Genomic DNA, 11,070 nt, shown 5'->3' with positions numbered 1-11,070 from the left:
GACCAGCTTCACACACGGATCGATTTCTCCTTTCAACAATGCCATTCTGTTATGGAGTATAGGGGGCTGAGTTGTCCCCTTTTCATCAAGAAAACTTTCAAAATCTTTGTTTTTGAATTCCAGGCCATTATCGCTCCTTATATTACGAACAATCTTTCTGAGTTGCGTTTCTATCTGTTTAATGAAGAGCTTGAGCTTTGTTACAACTTCAAACTTTTGCTTGAGAAACAAGGTCCATGTGAACCTTAAGAAATCGTCTACTATAACCAGAATATATTTGTTTCCTCCAATACTTTCGATGGACGATGGACCACATAGATCAATATGCAGTAACTCCAATGGTTCTATTACCTTAGTGTTGATTATTGAAGGATGGCTCTGCCGACTCTGCTTTCCAATTTCACACACTGCACGGAGATGTTCTTTATCGAATTTCAGATCCGGCAACCCTCAAACATGATCACCTAAAACTAATTTGTTGATGTCCTTGAAGTTCAGGTGTGAGAGTCTTATGTGCCATAACTAGCCTTCATCAGAGTGAGCCTTTGAGAGTAAGCAGATTGTTGTTTTACCTCTTATCGGATTGAGGTTCAGTGGATACATTTCTCCTTTTCTCTTCGATCTTAATAGAACGTTGCTTGACTTCTTCTCGACAATTTCTGAGCCTTCATCGTCAAAAGACACTTTTAACCCGGTACCAACCACCAGCTGTGATACACTGATGAGATTGTGTTGGAGCCCTTCAACGTATGCTACCTTCCTTATGGAGAATTCGCCATTAGTGATCATTCCATAGCCTTTAACAGTTCCAAACGATTTGTTGCCATACTTTACAATGCAGCCATCTATGAGAGAGAGAAACTCCCTTAGTTCCTCCTTCCATCCTGTCATGTGACACGAGCAGCCACTGTCAATGTACCATTCTTCGTCAAACTGCTCGTCACGTATAACCTGCAAAAAGATAAGCAGATTTAGGAACCCAAAGTTTATTGGGTCCTTGTGAGCCTTTTAGAGGACATGGTATAGTAAGAGAAATATCAACCATATATGTGTGTTTAATTAAAGTGGTTTCATCTTTTCTTTTGATGGTGAAAACTTTAATTTTTGTTGACTTAAGAGGACTAGGGCTTTTGACATAAGGACTTGAATTTAGAGATTTGGAATTAGGAGAGACGTTAGGTTCTTGGTTTTTGTGATCAGTTTTGTACGCTAGAGGACTGAAACTTTTCTTTCTGTTGGAGTTGGATGAGGGACCGAAACTTCTCTTTCGGTTGGAGTTGGATGGGGGACCGAAACTTCTCTTTCGGTTAGAGTTGGATGAGGGACCGAAGCTCTCCTTTCGGTTGTAGTTGGAAGATGAACCGAAACTACCCTTTCAGTTTTTCAAGGATGTAGGACCGAAACTCTCCTTTCGGTTGTAATTGGAAGATGACCCGAAACTACCCTTTCGGTTGAAGTTGGAGGATGAACCGAAACTACCCTTTCGGTTGTTTAAGGATGTAGGACCGAAACTCTCTTGTCGGTTCCTATCGTAACTGTGCTTCTGGTTCCTTGAGTTTTCTTCCAATTTAGACTTCCTTTCAATCCTTACAAAATCAGGATTCTGAGAGTTCCATAATCGCTTTCTTTCGGAGAGATTCTTCTTGTATCTTACGTTTGATTGATGCTTTCGATCAGCGACCTGTTTTGGATTTCTTTGAATGTTGGCCTTTCTTTTAGAAGCATGAGCACAACATTCAGTCTTTGTTGAAGAAGTATCACTCATGGTTTGCGTCGGTTCATCCACAGATGGTTTAGTGCCACTTGTGCTCGGAACATCGTACTTTGTAGGTTCATTTAGTGGTTCAGGTATATATCTACCTTTCACCCTCCATGAGGTTTTCTGAGAAAGACCCTTCGTCTCATCTGCGTTCTCGATAGGAGCTGACCAAAAGAACTCATCACATCCATCAGCATTGTCTTCTTCTACCATCGCGGTTAACTCTACAGTTTGTTGACGAGTGACTCCTGGCATAGTGTAGACTTGATATGGGGTAGTCTGAACCTTTTGGTACACAACAGCTTTAGCTTTCAGAGCTTTGGACTTGTCGGTAGAGGAACGAGCGAACTCAACAGAGTTTTCAGAAATAAGATTCTTATGGGTTTTTGGTTCATTATTGGCTAATTCAGAACAGTCTACCAAATCTTCTATAGAAATTTCACTCATATCATCATCCTCATTAAGTTCAGATGTATTTTCAACATCAATTTTATTTTCTGAACTTAAGTTGGAATTCAATGAGTCAAATTTTTTTATAGTTTCAGCTCTCAGTTTCAATCTATCATTTTCAACTAATAGATTTTTGAGCATGTCCTTGTGGTCCTTGGACTTTATGTAAGATTCAATTATGTCCAGACCTATCTTATATGCTGGAGATACTTCGTCAAAGGACACAACACTTTCACAGTTGTATGCTTCTGCATCGATTTCATCCTCCTTTAATTCAAGGAAAGGTAAAATCATACGATGAAGTTTGTTCCCTATTTCACAATCAAGATGCAACTGAGTAATGTTAAAATAAAGCCTATTAGCAATTAAACAAAAAACATTTCTCTGCTTGAGAAGTTTAAGATTATCTCTTTGCAAATAAATAGAATCATCTTTAGATCTAATTAATTCCTTTTCCTTTTGCTCGATCGACATTCTTCGTTCCTCACTCTTTGATGATATCTTGCTGATTTGATCAGTTAGGTTAGAATTTGTGACACGGGTTTGGGTGAGACTGTTACTTCTGCTAGAGAATTTTGACTTCAAATTATTTAATTCCTTTTCATAATTATTAGCATGTATTTTTAGAGAAGCAAGAATATCTTGTACCTTTTTGATCAACTCATCACATTCATTGATCTGAGCACTGACAGGCTTGGCAGCGAAACATCTGTCCTCTCGCTCTCTTTATTCTTCAACTCCCCCATCATTTGTGTATCCTCTCGTTTGGGACACACCCTCGGTCACTGCAAAGCATCTTCCCTTTAACTGTTCTGCTTTTGCCATCATTGCTTTTCTGTGAGTTGGCTTCCTAACTTCATCATCCTCCGAATTTGTAGACCAGACTTCCACACCTCCAAACTCGTCACTGTTGGTTGAACCCTGCACAATTAAAGCATTCATAGTGGAGTTATTAACAGCAGACTTTCTTTTGTTTATCTCCTCCAATCTTCTCAGGAGGCTCGCTTCCTCATCATCTTCGCCTGTCTTCTCTTCTTTCTTTCTCAGCATGCAGTCTTTGGCAAAATGATTTTTTCCTCCACAATAATGACAATCAAATCCTGAGTCGCCTCCAATTTTAGCTTCCTTCTTTGACTCTTCGGATTTTGATCCCACCATCGGTTCCTCCTTGATCCGTTCGGTGCTATAACTTCCCTGCCAATTTCGGTTTTTGTTGGCTGGGAATTTCTTCTTGATGAATTTTCTAGGGTTTGACACCATAGTTGCATATTCGTCGCCGATTAGATCAAAATCAGCAAGATCTAATTCCTCTTCTTCTTCAATCAAACTTTTTCCTTTGGAGACAAGAACTAGAGAACCAAGACCCGAAACTACATTCGTTTCCTTCGATAAGGCATTCTCATGGGATTTTAAAATACCCACAAGTTTTTCCAAAGAGTATGACTTGAAGTGTTCATGAACTTTGACAGTTGACACAGCAGCCATCCATTCAGGTCTGACACCATTCATCAAAGTGAACTTTTGTTCAACCACCTTTCTTTCAATCCCATGCTTTATCATCTTGCTCAAAAGATGATTGAAACGATCGAAAGTTTGGATAAGCTTTTCTTCAGGCTTTTGCTTAAAATCACCAAACTCTGATAACATGAGGGTTTGAATAGAGTGTTCCAGATCTTCATCTATGGAATATAATTCCTTCAATCTATCCCAGATCTCCTTGGCCGTAGCACAGGAACTTACCAAACGAAATGTATCCGATTGCAGCGCAAACCTTATCATCCTTAGAGCTTTGATGTTGCACTGAAACATCTCTTTTTCATCCCGAGGAATGTCTTTGACGTCATTAACAAGCTGATTGTATTCTTTCTGCGTTTTAACAATCTTTGACGTGCTAGAATGAGCGAATGGGCCTGAAGTGATTGCTTCCTAGATTAGATACCCATTATCCTCCGATCCAATCACATATTCTTCAAAGTGATGCGTCCAGACTTCATAGTCTTGCGTATACAAGATCGGTATTCTTGTTGTAGACCCTATGCTGTTTGAGATATTTATCGGGTTGGTTTGAGAATTGTCCATAGACATTATGAATACTTTTGATCGAAAACCTATAAAAGATCAGACTTGTAATTTTTCGATTAGGGTTAGATTAACAATTAATGAGATACGCCAATAAGGAATGACGGCTCAATAAATATCAATCAATGTGGAATACAAACCCTATGAACTTCTTCGACATAAGAGGTGTGTATAGATTACACAGTCTCCTTCTATGATACCAATTGATGAGTTCAAAACTCTTAGATCGTTTAGATCTTTCACAAGAACGATAAAAGAATTCAAATAGTTTAAGAAAAAATTAAGAACAAACACAGAACATAATCAAATATTAGGTTATGATTCAAAACTGAGTCACGCCTCAGCAGAGCTCGATGAAGAACTTCCGCTGTAGAGGCGAGCTAGGGTTTACAAGCAATGACAACGAAAACAATAAAAGTGTTATCTTCTATTTATGTTGATCTAAATATACTATCATATTAACATAATATTAAATTTTATATAATATTTAGCATGCATTTTCCACCTCAAAACATTAAAAAGTATGGTCGTGAAACTCGATTTAGTAGCATGATTTGATAGAATGTGACTAGAAATGGTCAGCGGTTCGTCGTTGTCAGGCTCGGGAAGGGAAACCGCCTCTGGCAAAAAAAAGAGGAAAATAACTTTTGGTGTAAGGAGAGCAAGGGTCTCACTAGTTATTTAAAGGCTATTTCGGGCCCATTCACGTCATGAGAATGCCAAGCTCACGATGTGAGCCATGGCTATGTCACCTAGTAGAATTGCCATTTGCGTTTCTAGCTTTGGAAGGTGTCCAGATGACTTCTCACATTGTAAAAATGATATGCTCACGTTGTGAGGTTCCATGATTCATTCTATAGCCTTAACATGTGTTTTCTATCCTAGATTAGTGTCCTGGAGCACTCTCACGGTGTGAGAATACATGCTCACGTCGTGAGCTCTGACAAATTATGATTTTTTCCGTGTGTCATTCTCTCAGACTGCTACATCTTCGGAAGATCATAACTTTAGCATACGAGCTCCGTTTTTGGCGTTCTTTATATCCATGCGTAAGTATTTCTGAGTAATACAACTTTCTTTTAGAATTTAGTAGCTAATTATACATATATATATATATATATATATATATATATATATATATATTAGATCCCTCTTGTTATAGAGGATATAGTGTTGGATTTATCATAACTTCTTCATGTGAAGTCAGATTTTGAAGTTCTATATGTTTTTGGAATCGTATAGACTTGTAATGTTGAATGAAAATTTCATTAAAGATGAAAGTAAATTGATTATAATATGTGTTTGTTATATTTATGGGAATTATCTTTGACCTAATTTTGACTAGTGTTATAGCCGGAGGTGTGATAGATTGGTACGAGAGATAAATTGGCTATACAGAACTTGTAACCACAAAATAGGAATACCACTATAGAACAAGATAGTACTAAAATTATTATTATTAATTACCCTAGTTCTTGACTATTTTAGTGGAGAGGTAACTAGTTTGAAGGGGTGCTTAGGTTGTTGGATTTCATAACAATTATATGCTAAAATGATCTTGCCCTTCGGTGCTCCCTGTCTGGCCCTCATCCATACTTGCTAGTCTTGGAGAACAAAATAAAAACTAATAATACTGCAAAACTTACCAACAATAGTATATAAGAATTATATATATACATATATATATATATATATATATATATATATATATATATATATATACTCTAACATGCGATCAGAACACTTCATAAAATTCTAACATTCATATTTTCCTAGTTCGCCTAAATCCGAAGAACCAATAGCTCCACTACCTTCGTACCAGGGAAACCCATAAGTTTAACAAAAAACGCTCAATAAACTCCAAACTTATGTCTCCTTATCTCATAAAGATAACAAGAATCCTTCCAAGAACGAACCATCTAAAGAACCTAATGAATTGGAAGAATCTGAGGAAGAGAAACAATCGATGTTAAGAAACTATTTGTAGAAATCGGAAGGATTTTAGTCCCTTCTTTATCATTTGAAATTGTAACAGCCCGAAATTTCGTATCATTACTTGTAACCCTTTTCGTAATCCATTTCGATCAACCAATCGTCGTTTCCAAATTCATTTCCGATTTAGCTATTTAATTAAGTCATTAAATCGTAATGATCTAAAATGACTTAATGGGTGTCTTAATGCATTTAGAAATCATTCTAACACACCATTCTAGTGATCGGAACATTTCTAGAATCAACCATATCGGGTTACGGCAACTTGGCCGGGTGCGACCAAAAGCCCCGTCTAACGTCGGTATCGGGTAGAATTCTGCCGTGTCCAATTCCCAAACACTATTTAAAGTGTTCTAAGCTTCCATCTGAAGCTTTTGGCTCTCTCTCTAACCTCTCTCCTCATCATAGATTAAGGTCCAAAATCAAAGATTTAAGGCTCCAAATCATAGAGGTAACCTTCCTAGCTTGTTATTCAACCTCTTAAGCCTTCAAATCTGTGTTTAAATTATGATTTAGGACCTGGAACATGTGTTTACGGCCAAGGACCATGCTTGGGCCATAAACGCATAATATTGGGGCTTTTGAGCAATTTAACCCTTCCAAATCATTGTTGGGACTTAGATACGACCTTGAGGCTTACAAACCCGGACTTGGAACACCTTAAACTTGGATTTTAAGGGATTAACCTGAGTTTACGGCCAAGGTATGTTCTTGGGCCGTAAACCCCTCAAACATGGGGAGTAAACTCACTTTTATATGCTCATTCAATCCATTCAAAGGCATTTGAAAAATCCATTCTAGCAATCTCCATATCCATTTAAGCCATTTAGCACTCAAAATCACCCAAACATGAGTTCACGGCTGTGAACACATGTATGTATGGGTTTTATGGCTTAAAAATCATTAGGGAGTTTACTCTTGGGGAGTAAACTCAAATCCCAAGTCCCTCGCATCAATACATGTCCATAGATGTTACCCGGGTCACTCCAAACACTCGTTTTGAGATATTTTAGCTCATTGGAGTGTAATATTCCATCTAATTAGTAATTGTAAATCTAATTAGATATATTTGGACATTATTTCATTTTACATAGGAACATCGTGAGTAATCAAGCCTCGAACCAATGTTAAGTGTCCGAAACCGTCGCATTTCCTCATCTGGTGAGTTCATACCCCTACCCTTTTTCACTGTTTTCACTGTTTTCAGGGGGGAACACAAGTAAAGTACAATGGATTACTTGTACTCAAAACTTGTTGTGAAACAATCAGGAAATTATGGGACTTTCCTGGGAATACATTGGTACAATGGATTACTTTTTCACTGTTTTCACTGTTTTCAGGGGGAACACAAGCAAAGTACAATGTTTTGATACAACTGATAACTGTTTGAACATGCAGATCACGTAAACATATATTTTTCAAATGGACTTTAAACTGTTATGTTTTATATATATTTCACAAATGGTTTTCCACATTTTATCAGTTAAAAGCATGACATTATAACCATTGAAACATAAAACTTGTACACTGTATATCCTCGGTAACACTCCACAGAGATACGCGAGTGGAGGATTATCATATTATTACTAGTAAATTTGTTAGTCCTGTATGATTGGAGACACGTCCTCGGCGAACACTCCACAGAGATACGTGAGTGGAGGACTGCACCCATAACCATAATCTCTAGGATATAGAGAGCGTGACTTGAGTGTATAGATCTATATGGGGCTGACTACCCCACACCTGGCTGCTAGCTACAGCCGAACCGAAATGGTTCAAGGGTGACGAAAGTCCTAAGGTGATGTGGACTACTTATTGCCACATTTAGTCTATCGTATGGTTATGGAACTCGCAATTAGGATAACAGTGATTTACTTAATAGTAATAATGAATAACTTAACACATTTCACAAGATAACCAGGTTACAAAATACATCTTTTACATTGATAACCAACATTCAGGAAAGTATGGGACTTTCCTAGGGGAAACGTTTGCATAACTAGAAAAGTGTAACAAACCGGAATACTTTACATCTTTCACAATTGGTAACACACAATCAGGAAAGTATGGGACTTTCCTGGGAATACATTGGTGCATAATCATAACAGTATAACAAACCAGATAACCCAACTATACAGTTTCACAAGAGTAAAGTGTTTTCAGTGTACAACTTTACTTTACTTTACATGTTGAGGAACAGTAACCAACCTTTTTAAGAAAATATGGGATTTTCTTGGTGTGTGTAACATTTTCAGAAACAAAAAGGAAACTTGAACACTTTCACAAACAAAAACCGCTTATGAACTCACTAGCATTATGCTGATTTTCAAAACCGCTTGTGTTCTCAAGTCATCGTTAGAACAGGTACCCGAAGATCATTTTGTTCCAGGTTGGAGTGCGTAGAAGACCATTTTGTTTTGTTATTCTATACTATGTATCACAACTGTATAACTTACTTTTGAAACAATTGTAAAAATTTTCTTTATGTAATGTAATGGTTGTTTTACTTTACTTACTATGTGCATTGGATTTGATACTCAACGTGGAGTCAACCCCGGAAATGTTTCTGCCTTCGGTTTTCGGGGTGTGACAGGTTCAGTTGCCCTATTATTTTAAATGGGTAGGATTTCAATTCTCTTTTGAAATTGGTAGGATTTCAGTTATCTCTCTCTCTCTCACCCTCTCTCTAAATTGGAAATCTATAGGTTTTTTGGATTCAATCACTCTTTATAAATCAGAATTTTGTAGGATTTCTAGAATCAATCTCTCTACAATTTAGAAATCTGTAGGATTTCAGGAAGAGGTTACACTAATACACTATCTTGTACATACTTTTTTAGGACTACATAATGTAAAATAACCTAACATATCCGTCTAAACATATTAAGATGATGCCTCCACGAAAAAGGTCCATGAGTTCATCCACCACCAACTCTCCTAGTCACTCTAGGAGCTTCACCCCCAGTAACCCAAACTTTAGGAGAAACTCCAAACTCTGGAGTAACTCTACTTAGGACCACTGAAACCCTACCGATTACCAATGCCTCAGACCCACCATTTCAAATAGATCCCACTCTAATGTAGATCCTACTTGCACAAGGGATTTCCACGAACATAGCTACATGCAAACCCACTAGCTTTCATAGTTCCAAGCAATTAGCCTATCAATTGACTGACCAGTTTATCCGTTAGGGTACCATGACCCCACAAACTGAAAAGAACCAATATGGGAGTAAAAAAAAGGATTTTCCATGGCAAGTTATAGGGGAACTTTAAGTATTAGAAGCCCAGTCCAAAACATGTATTTGTGTACGCTACAATCACAAACACTCTCGCCCCATAAAATCCCTACTTTGAAACTTTACCCTACTACACCAAGTTCAATTTCCACCATGTCGGAAATTTCATGGTCTACAGTATCTGTAACATGAGAGGCCACCCCCTCTAAGTTCTAGAGAAAGGCCCCAAACAACGCAACCTCAAGCCCTGCTGCAGGAGGAGGACGAAATTTATTTAAAAGCAATCAACCATGGCATTTCAATAAGGACTACCCCAAATTGAAGAATCAGGGTGGTCAAGGAAGACAATTTGTGATAGGTGTTGGAGATGCTCGCCAGCAACCAACTGTGGTTACTAGTACGTTTCTTATCAACAAATTTTATGCTTCCGTATTATTTAATATTGGTTCCGATAGAAGCTTTATTTCCCATCAGTTTAGAACCAGGATTAACCATAAATCATGCAAACTTAACAAAGTTTACTTGGTAGTAGTAGCAAACGGTCAAATAGAAAACACCTATGTAATACTCATTTTTCGCCTTCTTACCCTAAATAACCACGTCTTTCACGTCAATATATAACCTATGACCATCAAAAGTTTCAATGTAATCATTAAAATGGATTGGTTATCGCCGCATCAAGCGAAGATCATATGTTACGAAAAAGTCATTTGAGTATCTACACGCGACAACGAAGTCCTCTTGATTTATGAAGATAAATCAAGAAAGAACCCAAGAGTCATCTCTTGCATGACGGCAAGGAAGTGTTTGTTGAAGAGATATTGTGATTTCTTGGCCCACATGGTGGATATGCAAGACAAGGGTAAGGAAATCAAAGACATATCACAAGTGTGTGATTATCCGGACATATTTCTAGAAGATCTGTCTGGATTACCTCCAGTCAGACGGGTAGAATTCTGAATTTACGTAATCTCGGGTGCAGCACCAGCACCAGCGACAAGATCTCCTTATCAACTGGCTCCATCGAAAAATGCAAGAACTCTCGAGTCAACTCCAAGAACTTCTTTACAAATGCTTTATCTGGCCAAGCTTTTCTCCATGGGGAGCTATGGTACTGTTTGTCAAAAAAGAAGGATGGATAGTTTAGGATGTGCATCAACTATTGAGAGTTGAACAAATCACCATCAAAAACTGATATCCACTCACGAGGATCGATGACATGTTTGATCAGCTACAAGGATCCTGGTACTACTTAAAGATCGATATAAGATCCGGATATCATCAACGTAGAGTGAAAGAAGTAGACATTCCAAAGACGGAATTCAGGCCTCGGTATGGTCACAACGATTGTATAGTTATACAATTAGGACTAACAAACGCACCATCTGTATTCATCTATGTTGGGTTGAAGATTCGTTCAAGGATTGCGTCATTGGACTCGGCTTTTAGTCCAATTATTTTGTATCCGGTTTTGGGCCTGTCCAACCGAGAGCCTGTTAGGTTTATTATATAAGTATATGCTTGCATGCATATTAGGTTAACGATCTAGAT

This window comes from Lactuca sativa, chromosome 3, assembly GCF_002870075.4.
Source record: "Lactuca sativa cultivar Salinas chromosome 3, Lsat_Salinas_v11, whole genome shotgun sequence".
Lineage (NCBI taxonomy): Eukaryota > Viridiplantae > Streptophyta > Magnoliopsida > Asterales > Asteraceae > Lactuca > Lactuca sativa.
The sequence above is the reverse complement of the archived record's forward strand: the minus strand, read 5'-3'. Positions refer to the sequence as shown.